Source organism: Amia ocellicauda, chromosome 15 (assembly GCF_036373705.1).
Source record: "Amia ocellicauda isolate fAmiCal2 chromosome 15, fAmiCal2.hap1, whole genome shotgun sequence".
In the NCBI taxonomy this organism is placed as follows: Eukaryota; Metazoa; Chordata; class Actinopteri; order Amiiformes; family Amiidae; genus Amia; species Amia ocellicauda.
Window position 1 is genome coordinate 29,441,002 of NC_089864.1, and position 12,388 is coordinate 29,453,389.

Genomic DNA, 12,388 nt, shown 5'->3' on the forward strand with positions numbered 1-12,388 from the left:
GGTGTTTCCACTGGCTTAAGCATTTGGACGTGCCCACAAAGGATATACTTTGCTTTCAGAAGTGGAGATGTGAGCTTGACTTGTAGATAGACAGGGAAGAGATCAGCTACATTGTGTCTGAAGATATAATATCAAGTGCCGTGTGGGATCACGAATAAATTACAGTTTTATTAGCAGCATGGAGTGAAATCCACATACAGAAACAATGACTGCTTACAGTTAATATCCGAGTGCATTAAAAACTTGGATTTCACAGGACCGGTGCAGTGCCGTGACTAGTTAAAATAAACTGAAGGATGATAATCGGAGCAGTAGCAGCCAATATTATTAATATTTTATTAACTGGACGGTTTTTCAGGCTGTTGTCCTGTGAATGGTTTGCAGGTCTGTTGTATAACAGCCCCACAGAGACAATCTGTATGAAGGTGAAGACGATTTAGTTAACGTGTGCCTATTTACAAGTTAAATGAATAAATAAATAAATAAATAAATACAGCAGATCTGGGTTTCCCTCTAAAACATTAAGGACTGGTTTAATAAATGTGTCCATAAGTCCATAAACGCCATGACTGATGTGCACACTTTAGTTAAATTATAACCTGATACAATGTAGCTGCTGTTACTGTACGATTAATCGTGAAATGTGTGCATTTTGTTTCAACTGTAACTTGCCCTGGTTAAGGACGTCTGCTAAGTAAATTATAAATAATACGGCAAAAATGTTTTTTTGCAAGGTCCTGACGAATCTGTAGTAAGAGTAATAAGTTAAGGGAGTCAAGTTGTGCCATTTAAAATACATATCTACTAGCACATGATGATGATCACAATAATAACAATAAAAATAATAAATATCAAATATTTCTAATACTTTATAATTAATATCTCTGAACCGCAACGTGTATTTATTATGCTGTCTCCAATCATGTACAGCAGAGGTTCCCAATGTCTGGTGATGAAGGGCCGCAGTACAAACTTAACCACAGATGAAAACAAAATATGTCCCAAATCATACGTTTTTATTTCTGATATATATATATATATATATATATATATATATCTGTTAGGGAACTTTTATGAACTGTAATTGTTGTTTTATTGTTTTATTATTTTATTATTTTTCCACAAATTACATGTGCAATTTGTATCAGAACATTTTCAGAAATGTAAAAATATAGTAAAGGTTCAGAAATGGGGTGGTTGAAGGCTGGCTTTGGGGGCCGCACCAAACATCCTCGAGGGCCGCATTTGGCCCCCAGGCCGCACTTTGGGAATCCTTGATGTAAAGCATAAGTAATAATTAGTGGTGTCAATGGATTAAAAAAATGTAATCGAGTTAATCACAATAATAGGCTGTGATTAATCACGATTCATCACAAGTTTAAAATACTTTATTTACTTGTATTTTGGGGGGGAGATAAAACAAATGTGTGGTGTTGCAATAAAGAAATGCATAACAAACTAGATTAGAAGAATCAGAGATTTTTTACTTTATTATAACATCTCACCTAAGTTTTGATGATTTCTGAATTAGAATCTATTAATTTGGCATTGCCATAATGAATTGCAGACTTAATTAGCAGACAACCACATAAAGAACAATTAACGTCAACAATTCAATTCACGTCAACGTTAACAATTAAAGTGAATGTAAACAGCTTGCCTGTAAACTTTTGCAAAGTAACATCTCACCCAAATGAATGCTAGTGAGTAGGCCTATTTAAGAGTCTTTGAAGAGACAAAGTGAACAGTCCCTTATCACATGCTTAGTTGAATAAGATTACTTGAAACAGTGTGAACTTGTGTGACATGATTCCAGTCAACCAGTTAATCATATTTAATTTGCAGTCATTTTTTTTATCACGTTCATGTTTCCAGATTAATCACTAGCGTTAACGCGTTAACGTTGACAGCACTAATCATAACCCATCATTATAACCCTGGTTCCCTGAAAAAGAAAGACAACCATTACCCTTCAGGGGTCACTCTGCCAGACGACCTTCATGCAGAAGAAATGGCAGGTTGCTACTGTGAGGAGGAGACACTTCACAGGCACAGTGGTCGGACTCAGCTTTGGTACAAGTTTTCACATGAACACAAAATCTCTTATTTTTCTTCTTCTTTCCCCTCCTCCTCTTCTATTGATTCAGTTGAGTTTTCCCAAAACACAGACATAGATATAGTTCTATAACTGGACTGGTTCAGCACCGTCTACCTGCATCAAATTAGAAGTGAAGCGTCATGCTGGTGTGTCCCGACCTTTTGGCCTTATTATGTATTATGTTTTTTTTGTTGTTGTTTTAAGAGAAATATGACATAAATTGTGTTCAAGCTGTTCACAATACCTACATATCTGAGTCAGTATCACTTAATAAGTGCTAATAATTAAATTAAGTGCTAATAAAGTAACAGAGGATGATCAGGAGCCTTAATGTATTTGTAACTGAAATAAAAATGTAGGCCTATGTGATGGAAAATAAAATAAAAAGTTGTTTATTGTATTGTCAAGCTACCTTGCCCAGTATAACTGAGCATATGTTACTTTTTATCAAAGGTCTTTCATTTTAGGATGAGATTGAAACATCCTCTCTCTTTGTTACAGGAATTATGAGGAAACTGTTATATTGTCAACTGCATTCTAGAATCTTGAAAGCCCTTATTTCCAAATATGTGTCAGTGGAACTGCATGAAAGTGCTGTACAGAATATGCTATAACTAGACAGGGTTGGGTCAGGACAACTGGGGTTTGCAACTGCATTTAATTTCAGATCATGTTCCATAACAATGAAACTGAATGATACTACTAGATGTTTCACCAGTACTTGTAATAATGTCTTAGTTCCTGTAATCATCTAAATGAAATGCTTGTGTGATGTCTTTGACTCCATGTTTAGGTCTCTTAATGTTTAACCCATCAATGTAACAACCATTTTTATTCATTATAAATTATTTTTATTTTTCAAATTATTCAAAGTGTAGTGTTAATTTAGATTACAGTAATCTCAAAGAAACACAAAACTGTGGATATGCGAAACTTCACAATACGGTAGCAAAAATGGTCTATCATTATTTTTGCATGGATACTGGAAACCGTGTTAGGGAAACCCGGGGTTGGCAAGTGATTACTGTACTATAATTGAAGTGGTTGCAGGGCTATCTAGTGGATAGCATTTGAATTACAATTGAAATGATCACATAAGAAGGGCAATTAATGAATTAAAGAATTAATTCGTTTGGTTGCCAGTAGTGTATTCATCCAGGAACCTTATCAAGCTGCTTCTTGAAGAATACTTGTTGAAGCAGCCTCTACAACACAGATAGTTTATGGCTCGACTAACGCCTCGGTTCCACTGGTTTAAGCAGCTGTGCCATGTCGTCCTCAGACGCGTCCCATAGCTTTTTGTAAAACCAGGCCGTTGTGAAGTCCATCCCCTCTTATGGGAGGAGCAGAGCGATTGTGGGTTTGGTTTGTTTCGTTTTAAAAACAAAGACAGAAAACAACACGAGTGGTAGAGCCTGACGTGGAAAGGATATTTGTGTCTATATTATTACTAGAGCTGTCAATGTTAACGCGTTAACACTAGCGATTAATCTGGAAACATTAACGCGATAAAAGAAAAAAAAAATAAAGCAAATTAAGCTCTTTGGGGTCCGCCCTATGCAAATTGTCCCGGGGGCGGTACAAACGTTTACGTCATATTACCCAAATCCTGTCTCCCATAGGTGCTCAAAGCTGTCACTCCCGAAAACCGCAGGTCTCTAGCTTTCGAATGAGCCTAGTCACGGCTATTTCCGTATAAGCAGTGCTGAGATACCGGCCCTTTAAAAAACGGGTGTTTTTTTTTTGTGAGGAGAAAGGGGGGTCACATTCCATGCCCTGTTACCCGAATCCTATCCCTCATTGAAACGGGTCTGTCATTTGCTTACAGGGCGGGGCTGTAGCTTTCCAATGATACCAAACACAGGCATATCCGAGAAGGCTCCGCTGCGCTCGACTGTGTGTTTGTGTGAAAGCTCACAGAACGCACATACGGAAGGCAGGTGTCATACAGAGTGTACGTGATTTACAGACAGAGCAGAAAGACGCGATATAGCAAGACAACCAAAAACAATGTAGAAAAATGGAATCTGACACAAAAATTAAAACACCTCGGCCTTCAAAAACAAATCATAAATGCTGAGTCAGTTTACAGTACTATGAAAGCCATTGACAGTGTGATTTGTGCTGGAATAGAACGCCATGGCAGCGTGGTGGCTGGGATGAGTTACTGCATCAACAGTAAAGAATAGCATGTGTCTATGTAATGCCTAAAGTGACAATATTCAAAAGCCAGATGTTCGGAATTCTGTTTCCGTTTAGTATTCTTCTTTACTAGTTATTCCGGCTGGTGGTAGTCTAATATAAATGGCTGACAATTTCAGTTCTGGAGGTCAGATTTGAGTTTTTCTTTGTTACACAAGTTCATAAGACTTTGAAGTTTCACTGTCCAGTGTCAAAAGTCTGCCTGGAGCCCCAAAAAAGTATTATATTGACAATATATATATATTTTTTCTTATAAGTGCTTTTGTTTTTCTTCATGTTTTTGATTTCTGTATTAACTCTGGTGGGGCAAACACAATTATTTATGTTATTTTCTGAATCTCCAGTTTGTGCTGAGTGTTTCCATATAAGATACTTGCCTCTAGCCCTTGTAGTTACAGAGTTACAGAATATGACAACAGTAAAATCAGGCGAAAATGGGGGGTGACCTCAGAGGGATATGATTAACTGGTTGACTGGAGTAATGTAACACAAGTTCACACTGTTTCAAGTAATCTTATTCAACTAAGAGTGTGATAAGGGACTGTTCACTTTGCCTCTTCAAAGACACTATGGCAGTTTCTTAAATAGGCCTACTCACTAGCATTCATTTGGGTGAGATGTTACTTTGCAAAAGTTTACAGGCAAGCTGTTTACATTCACTTTAATTGTTAACGTTGACGTGAATTGAATTGTTGACGTTAATTGTTCTTTATGTGGTTGTCTGCTAATTAAGTCTGCAATTCATTATGGCAATGCCAAATTTATAGATTCTAATTCAGAAATCATCAAAACTTAGGTGAGATGTTATAATAAAGTAAAAAATCTCTGATTCTTCTAATCTAGTTTGTTATGCATTTCTTTATTGCAACACCACACATTTGTTTTATCTCCCCCCCAAAATACAAGTAAATAAAGTATTTTAAACTTGTGATTAATCACGATTAATCACAGCCTATTATTGTGATTAACTCGATTACATTTTTTAATCGATTGACACCACTAGTTATGATAATAACCTAACGTTCCCTTTCAAGGGGATCGACCACCATTACCGAATGGGAAGGTTATACCAGAGCTGTCGCAAAGTCCGGACACCTGATTTAAGCCCAATCCCATCCATGGCAAGCACAGCAGAGCCTCACGGCGCCCAAGGGCAAGCCACCTGCAGTACCTGAGTGCCCAGCGTATCTTGCATTCGGTCTGCAACATTCAGGCAGTAGAACCTTGTGAAAGATTGACAACTGGAGCATGTCACTGAGTTACACAGGTCCTCCAGTGAAGTGCCATGAAAAAGAGCCCACGACGTGGCCTGTCCCCTTGTGGAGTGTGCCGAGATGTGCTCTGGCATAGGAACCTTTGCATTTTCATAGATGAGAGACGGATTGCATCTGCCACCCAATGAGCCAGTCCTTGTTTTGTCACTGCCTGCTCTGACCCATAGCAGACAAAAAGTTGCGAAGTGCGGAGTCCTCTCCATATAACACCTCAAGGTCCTGATCGGACACAGTGTGTGAAGTCTGCGGTCCTCTTCCAACATGTGTAAAGGGGGTGGAATGACTCCAGGACGAGAGTTGATTGATTGGAAACACCGACACAACCCCTGTCGTTGCTTCCAGAGAAGATCAGATAGGCTTTATCCACAGACAAGGCATGAATCACTGATTCTCCTTGCCGAAGTTATCAATAAAAGGAAGGAAACCTTAAGTGAGAGAAAGCGTAGTTACATTGTGGAAATGAGCTCAAAAGGAGCTCTGCTAAGCCCCTGAAGGACCAGTTCCAAGTCCCAGACTGGAATTGTGACCATCAATGGCAGTCTCAGGTGGCTTGCTTTCCATCAGGAATTGAGTCACCAGGAAGTGGGCTCCTGGCGAGACAGTGTCAATCTTATCATGGTATGCTGAAATAGCAGCCAGATAACCTTCAGCATGGATGCAGATTTCCCTTCCTCCAGCAGCTGCTGCAGGAAGCACAGTATAGTCGTCATGGGGCACAACACTGGATCCATATTTCTGGTTAGGCACCAGTTCTGGAAAGCTGACCACTTTCAAGCATATTGAGCTCTGGTAGTAGGGGCTCTGGCCGTCTACAGTGTCTTCACAATGTTTTTTGGCAGTCCCAGTGACAGCAGATGGAGCCTTTCAGGGGCCAGACCCACAACTGCAGCTGTGCTGGGTATGGGTGCCACAGGAGTCTGTCCACTTGACTCAACTAGTCTGCATAGCGAGAGCTGTCAGGGTTCTCAACTGAGCATCTTCGCTAGTGTTGTGAACCATAACTGTGTTGGCCACCGGGGGGCGATCTGGAGGAAGTGGCAGTGGGGGGAAGGCGTATAGCAATTCCCGAGGCCATGGGTGAGCAAGGCATCCTTACCCAGGGGACACCCTCCTGCTTTCAGCACAGGGGCACTGAGTCATTACCTGAGTGAGAGCAGCCAATGGGAGATCTGAGGTGTAAATTGCTGTTATTCTGCCACCAATCCAGTGTCCTCCTGCACACTGGAGTCACGGTCAGTCGGCAGTGCTGGGTGCACCCCGTAGGCATTTTCCCAATGTTGTAGCGGACGAATTCTCATGAGGTGGAAGGAGGTGGCCGCCAAAAGTAGATCTTGTCTCTGACAGGTGGGCAAGTATCGCTATGGAGTCGAATTGCATTCCCAAGAACACCACCGATTGCGTGGGTTTGAGAGAGCTCTGCTTCATGTGAACTGAAAAACCCAGTGTAGTCACATATCGTATGACCTCTGTCATGTGTTCCTCCGCCAGTATCCTGGAGTCCACACAAATTAGCCAGTCATCCAGGTAGTTCTGATCCCCTTTGACCTGAGGGGGGCCAGGGCTGTGTCCATGCACTTTGAAAATGTGCTGGCAACCAGTGAGAGGCCGAAATGAATCATGCATAATTCGTACACTTGCTCCTGGAAGGCAAAGTCCACCAGTCATACAGTTCTCGCATTACTTCAACCTCCTGAGACAGAGTTCTTGCCCTTTCTGGGCATCTGACAGTAGTGGTCAGCTCTTCCCTGAGGGGGGGAGGGCCAGAGTGGAAATGGAGGGCGTATCCGTGGCTCATTGTCTTTCATCTCTTTTAAGTCGACAGTGGTCCCGAAAGTTTGACCAGGCGTAAATCGGTGTGTCGAGAAGGATGGACTTATCCAAGTCATGCAACTTAGCCTGTGTCAGACACAGATGGCGTCTGGCTACCACCATATCCACCAGTGATCTCCCTATCGCTTTATCTCCAGGAAGTCAGTCATGTAGGCCAAGATCAGCTGTTAGGAGAGTGTCTCCTCCTGTAAGGGCAGTGGTGGGGGGCATGGTGATGGAGGGGCCTTCCGTTAGCCCTGTGTAAATTCCCTCTCTGTCCAGATTTTGTCGCATTTGGCGCTTGGTGGCCATAGCTGCTGCCATCTCTACTATTTGACGCAGCAGTGTTTGAACTCCTCCTCCTCCTCCCTCGGCTTCCCTGAAAGACTCAAATTAGATGGGAATATTGGGAAACAAATTTGGGGAAAAAACAAATAGAAAATAGAAAATGTTGCCAATTTCTGGTTTTGTAGAATTTGACTGGTCTTCATTTTTATAAATTTAATCTCAAAGATTACAGTGCCCTGTGTAGATGCCAAACATATTCTATTTGCACTTATACTCTATTGCTGGAGAGGCCAGGTGCAGTAGTTCTGTGTAGCTAATTTCTAGAAAAACATTTTCATCCAAGGCCATATAGCAAGTTTGGGATACCTCACTGACATCACATAGTTGCTCAGCAACCAAGGAACCATATCATAATTATGTGGAGCAGTTAAAAAATATTGCTGCTCCAAATCCCTGCTGTTAAGGGGACAAAAGTGTTTCTTGTGCAAAAATATATATATTAAAAATACAATCAATCAATCCCTCTGTTTTGATGAGTATAAAATGTAATCACCACTATAAAACTGCCCATTATTGAGGAATAGATTAGTCTTTTCTCAGGTCTTTTTGTCTTGCTTTTATTTCTACATGCTCGCTAGTCACATAGAGCACCATACTACAGTTAGGTCCATAAATATTTGGACAGTGACACAATTGGCATCATTTTGGCTCTGTACACCACCACAATGGATTTGAAAGGAAACAATAAAGATGTGCTTTAAGTGTAGACTTTCATCTTTAATTTGAGGGTAGTTACATCCAAATTTGGTGAACGGTGTAGGAATTACACCAATTTTTATATGTGGTCCCCCCATTTTAAGGGCTCAAAAGTATTTGGACAAAGTAACCTAATCATTAATTAAATTGTGAGTTTCAATACTTCGTTGCAAATCCTTTGCAGTCAATGACTGCCTGAAGTCTGGAACCCATAGACATCACCAGATGCTGGGTTTCTTCCCTGGTGATGCTCTGCCAGGCCTGTACTGCAGCTGTTTTTAGTTCCTGCTTGTTCTTGGGGCATTGTACCATAATTGTTTATAAGCTACAATATAAAAGTCTGTTTCTCTCTCTCATCTGCACTCTGACCATTGCTCTGCAGCAGCATGTAATCTGAAACCTGACTTATCAGCTGAGAGTCCCAGAGCTGAGAGAGGTCCTTTGGATTGGTTAGATATTAATAGAGCTGGGGTTCTATCCAAAATATATTTTTACTCTCATAATAAACATAAAAGATCGCTTTGTGCTTTGCATTGTCGCTTTGGCAAAGCACCTCTCATTCACAGCCAGTCAGCCTATTCCTCTTCCCTTGCACACGAATGAGAGCACGCATTCAGCAGCAAATGTTACCCTTGAGTCCCGCATCTCAACACTCGCCAAGCATCGGTCCAGAACACATTTTGAGGAGACAACATCGGTTGCCACTCATTCTGTACAAGTCACTGACTCTGGATCCAGCAAAAGAGCCCCAGACCATCACCTCCTCCATGTTTGACAGTTGGTGTCACACACTGAGGAACCATCCTTTCACCTACTCGATGGCGTACAAATATCCTGCGTGATGAACCGAAGATTTCAATTTTTGATTAATCGGTCCATAAGACCTTCTTCCAGTCTTCAATACTACACTGGGGGTGCTTCATGGCCCAGGCAAGCCTCTTTTTCTTATTTTGCCATCTTAGCAATGACTTTCTTACTACCACTCAACCTGTCAAACCTGCAGCTCAAAGTCTTCTCTTCACAGTTGAAACTGACACTTGCCTATCACACAACCTGTTGACTTTACTTACTGTTGAATTACTTAATTTTACATAAATACATATAAGCATCATATGAAACCTATATATCACAAGAAACATAAGACACTGACGTTTTTCATTCTTCTATAATTCGTTTATTTTTGGAATGAATACAGTAATAAAACTTATAGATGCCATTTTTATTTTCAAAACAACCGTTTTCAGAATTAACCTGGTTTATAAACACTTAAAAGATCATAGTCATATTAATGCCCATAATGTTCTTTTTAAAATACAAAAAAACGCAGATATTTACAAACACTTGTTCAAGAGATATAATAAGTTTTGCAAGTAGCGCATCTGTCTAGAAATTAGAATTACAACGCAAAACAACAAAAATGAAACTAATCGGACGGTCGGCTTGTGCTGTGTATTGAATAAATATAAAAACATCTTCAAAATGTACAGATTATTGTTGTTGTTTTCATTATTACTACCAGTAATATTTAATAATAATAATAATAATAATAATAATAATAATAATAATAATAATAATAATAAATGTACATTGCTTACTTTGCATTGGTTGTAAATGTGTGTTCGGCTCGGGGCAGATGTGATCTTTCTTCTTTGCGTAGAAATCGGCCAATCGGAGGTTGCCGTGTTGAAATACATCTTGGACTATTACTACTGTGTATTTATTAATCTTAACAGTTTTCTTTTGTGTCAATTTGTCTTATCTGTTATTTATGTTGAAAAGTAGATTCTGACATTTATGTTGAAATAAACTAGAAATGTCTTAATCTGCATCTTCACCCCTTGCATCTATTCTTATGATAAACTTCTGCCTCTACCTCTTCCAAATCGCTGTCATAACTGTGTACAATACTAATCAACGTGCCAAATTAAAAGTTTACAATACTAAAAAGTTTATTGTATTTAGTTTTACCAGTCTCGGAAGCAGTAAAATGTCCAAAACACCCCCCATTTGACTTTAAAAGCGCTCTCATGTAGTAAGCATTTTCAGCGCGCCGCCATCTTTTCCAGTCTTCTCTAAGAGACAGGTAATTTTTTTTAACCAATACAAAACCTCGGTTTGTTTTAAAAGTTTTTTGAATGTTTCATTCAATCAATAAGCATCTCTGCTATTGTTTAAAACAATTTGTTGCTATGCAGATTTGTCCAATAAAAAACATTTTAAGGCTAAAAAGGGGGTGGAATTTTGGGGTGGAATTTTGGGCCGAAAATCGTACGCCTAATCCTCTAGCTACACCCCTGGGCATGATAACTAAGTCCTCTGAGGGTTAAGAGGGAGTAGTAACACAGTCTATTGCAACACTGCTTTTATACAGACAGAGGGTTTGTAAGTAATCAACACAAGTTGGGACACCAGTAGGAATTGTTAGCATCAACGTTCAAGGCTTAATTTACTTCCATTGCTGCAGAACAGCTGTAAGTTGTTAACCCATTACTTGTTCCCTGAAAAAGGCCTTTTTCCACTAATCGATGTAAACATCTGGCATCAGACATAATGCATAATGGTGATAAAATATACACTGACTAAAACTAGACTAAAATGACAATTTAAAAAAAATGAGTTTTTCATCGACTAATATTAACTAAAACTAATGAAAAATTAAATGACTAAAAGTAAAATGTGAGTAAAAACTGATAAGCATTACTCAAAAGAATAAGACTAAAACTAAATCTAAAATAGCTGCCAAAATTAACACTGGTCACAATTTCAAATGAACTATAAAGGTTGTGTATTTGTTAATAAAGGAATATTATGCAATTACAGCTGTAACTGACCAATCAAAATGTTTTTATTTTTCAATTTTTATTTAATGTTAATTACATAATAGTTTAGCAATGTGAGCTTCAGTTGTAGATTTGTGGTAAAACTGTGTTTTTATTTACTTTGTCAAAGTATTTCCATGCAGAACTTCTCTGTGAGGAAAGCCATTGGTCGCGTTCTTGTAGTGCAGATTTCCGCAGATATGCACAGATCTGCAGAATTCCACTGATTGTGTGTATATGGACTTTGTCAATTCAACTATTATAATCCTAAAACACTTTTTGATGCCATTTTGTTTTTACAAAAAACATGATATTAAGTTTGGCCAAATCAACTAAGATACCAATACTACAACATCAACAAATTCATATTTTTAAACATATCGACCAATACTCTATGAGAACCTAAAAAAAAGTTGAGTTCCCCTACATAGGCTAATTCTACTCACATTTGGCGGATGGCGGGTGTTAATTGTTTCCCTCACTACAGCTGATTAAGAACTCCCTTTGCTCCGATATGACTGAGCAATTACTGAATGGACTTGCGCAATATCTATCGAGCATCAACTGGCCAGCTGGATTTAACGGAGATTGTATGTGCAGGGAATAAAGCCAGGCGGATCAACTTCATTTGTGGTAAGAATACTGTTGCTTTCTTGCCGTCTGGTGAATGCTTTGAGGGAGTTTGGTCTGTCCAAATTAGAATGATGTCTATATTTTGTCTATGCAGCTTAAGTTTCATAGAGTCAGAGACGTGATTGCTTTGTTTAACCTCCATTTTCAAAGGTTGTACTGATACATTTTTGGAATGGTGTATACCGGTTTCTAAGGAAATCCTGGGAGGGGGCGACAAATTGTCCTGAGAGGTGGCTCGAAAATGCATTGAAAGTGTGTTACATTGATGTTAAGCTTTATACACATGTTGTCACACTAAGTGCTCCGGTAGCTCTGCTCTCCCTGTGGTTCAACTATGGGTGCACAGAACACTCAAAATAGAGAAACAAGATTAATCGTGTTAAAAAATATTATTCATATTATTCATATTACACTATTTATTTTCGGCAAGCATCTCATTGTAATAAATGTTTTTATTTGTGCAAGAATGCTCTTTGATCTTATACATGTTTCTATCTATATATGAGAGA

The 12,388-nt window shown here is 39.2% G+C and overlaps 1 protein-coding gene across 3 annotated transcripts in view; it reads right to left on the reverse strand.

The window, feature by feature from the left end:
• The window catches only part of tulp3 (TUB like protein 3), a 153,697-nt gene that overhangs the window by 39,754 nt on the left and 101,555 nt on the right, over positions 1-12,388 (reverse strand). The gene's annotated exons all lie outside the window — the stretch shown is intronic.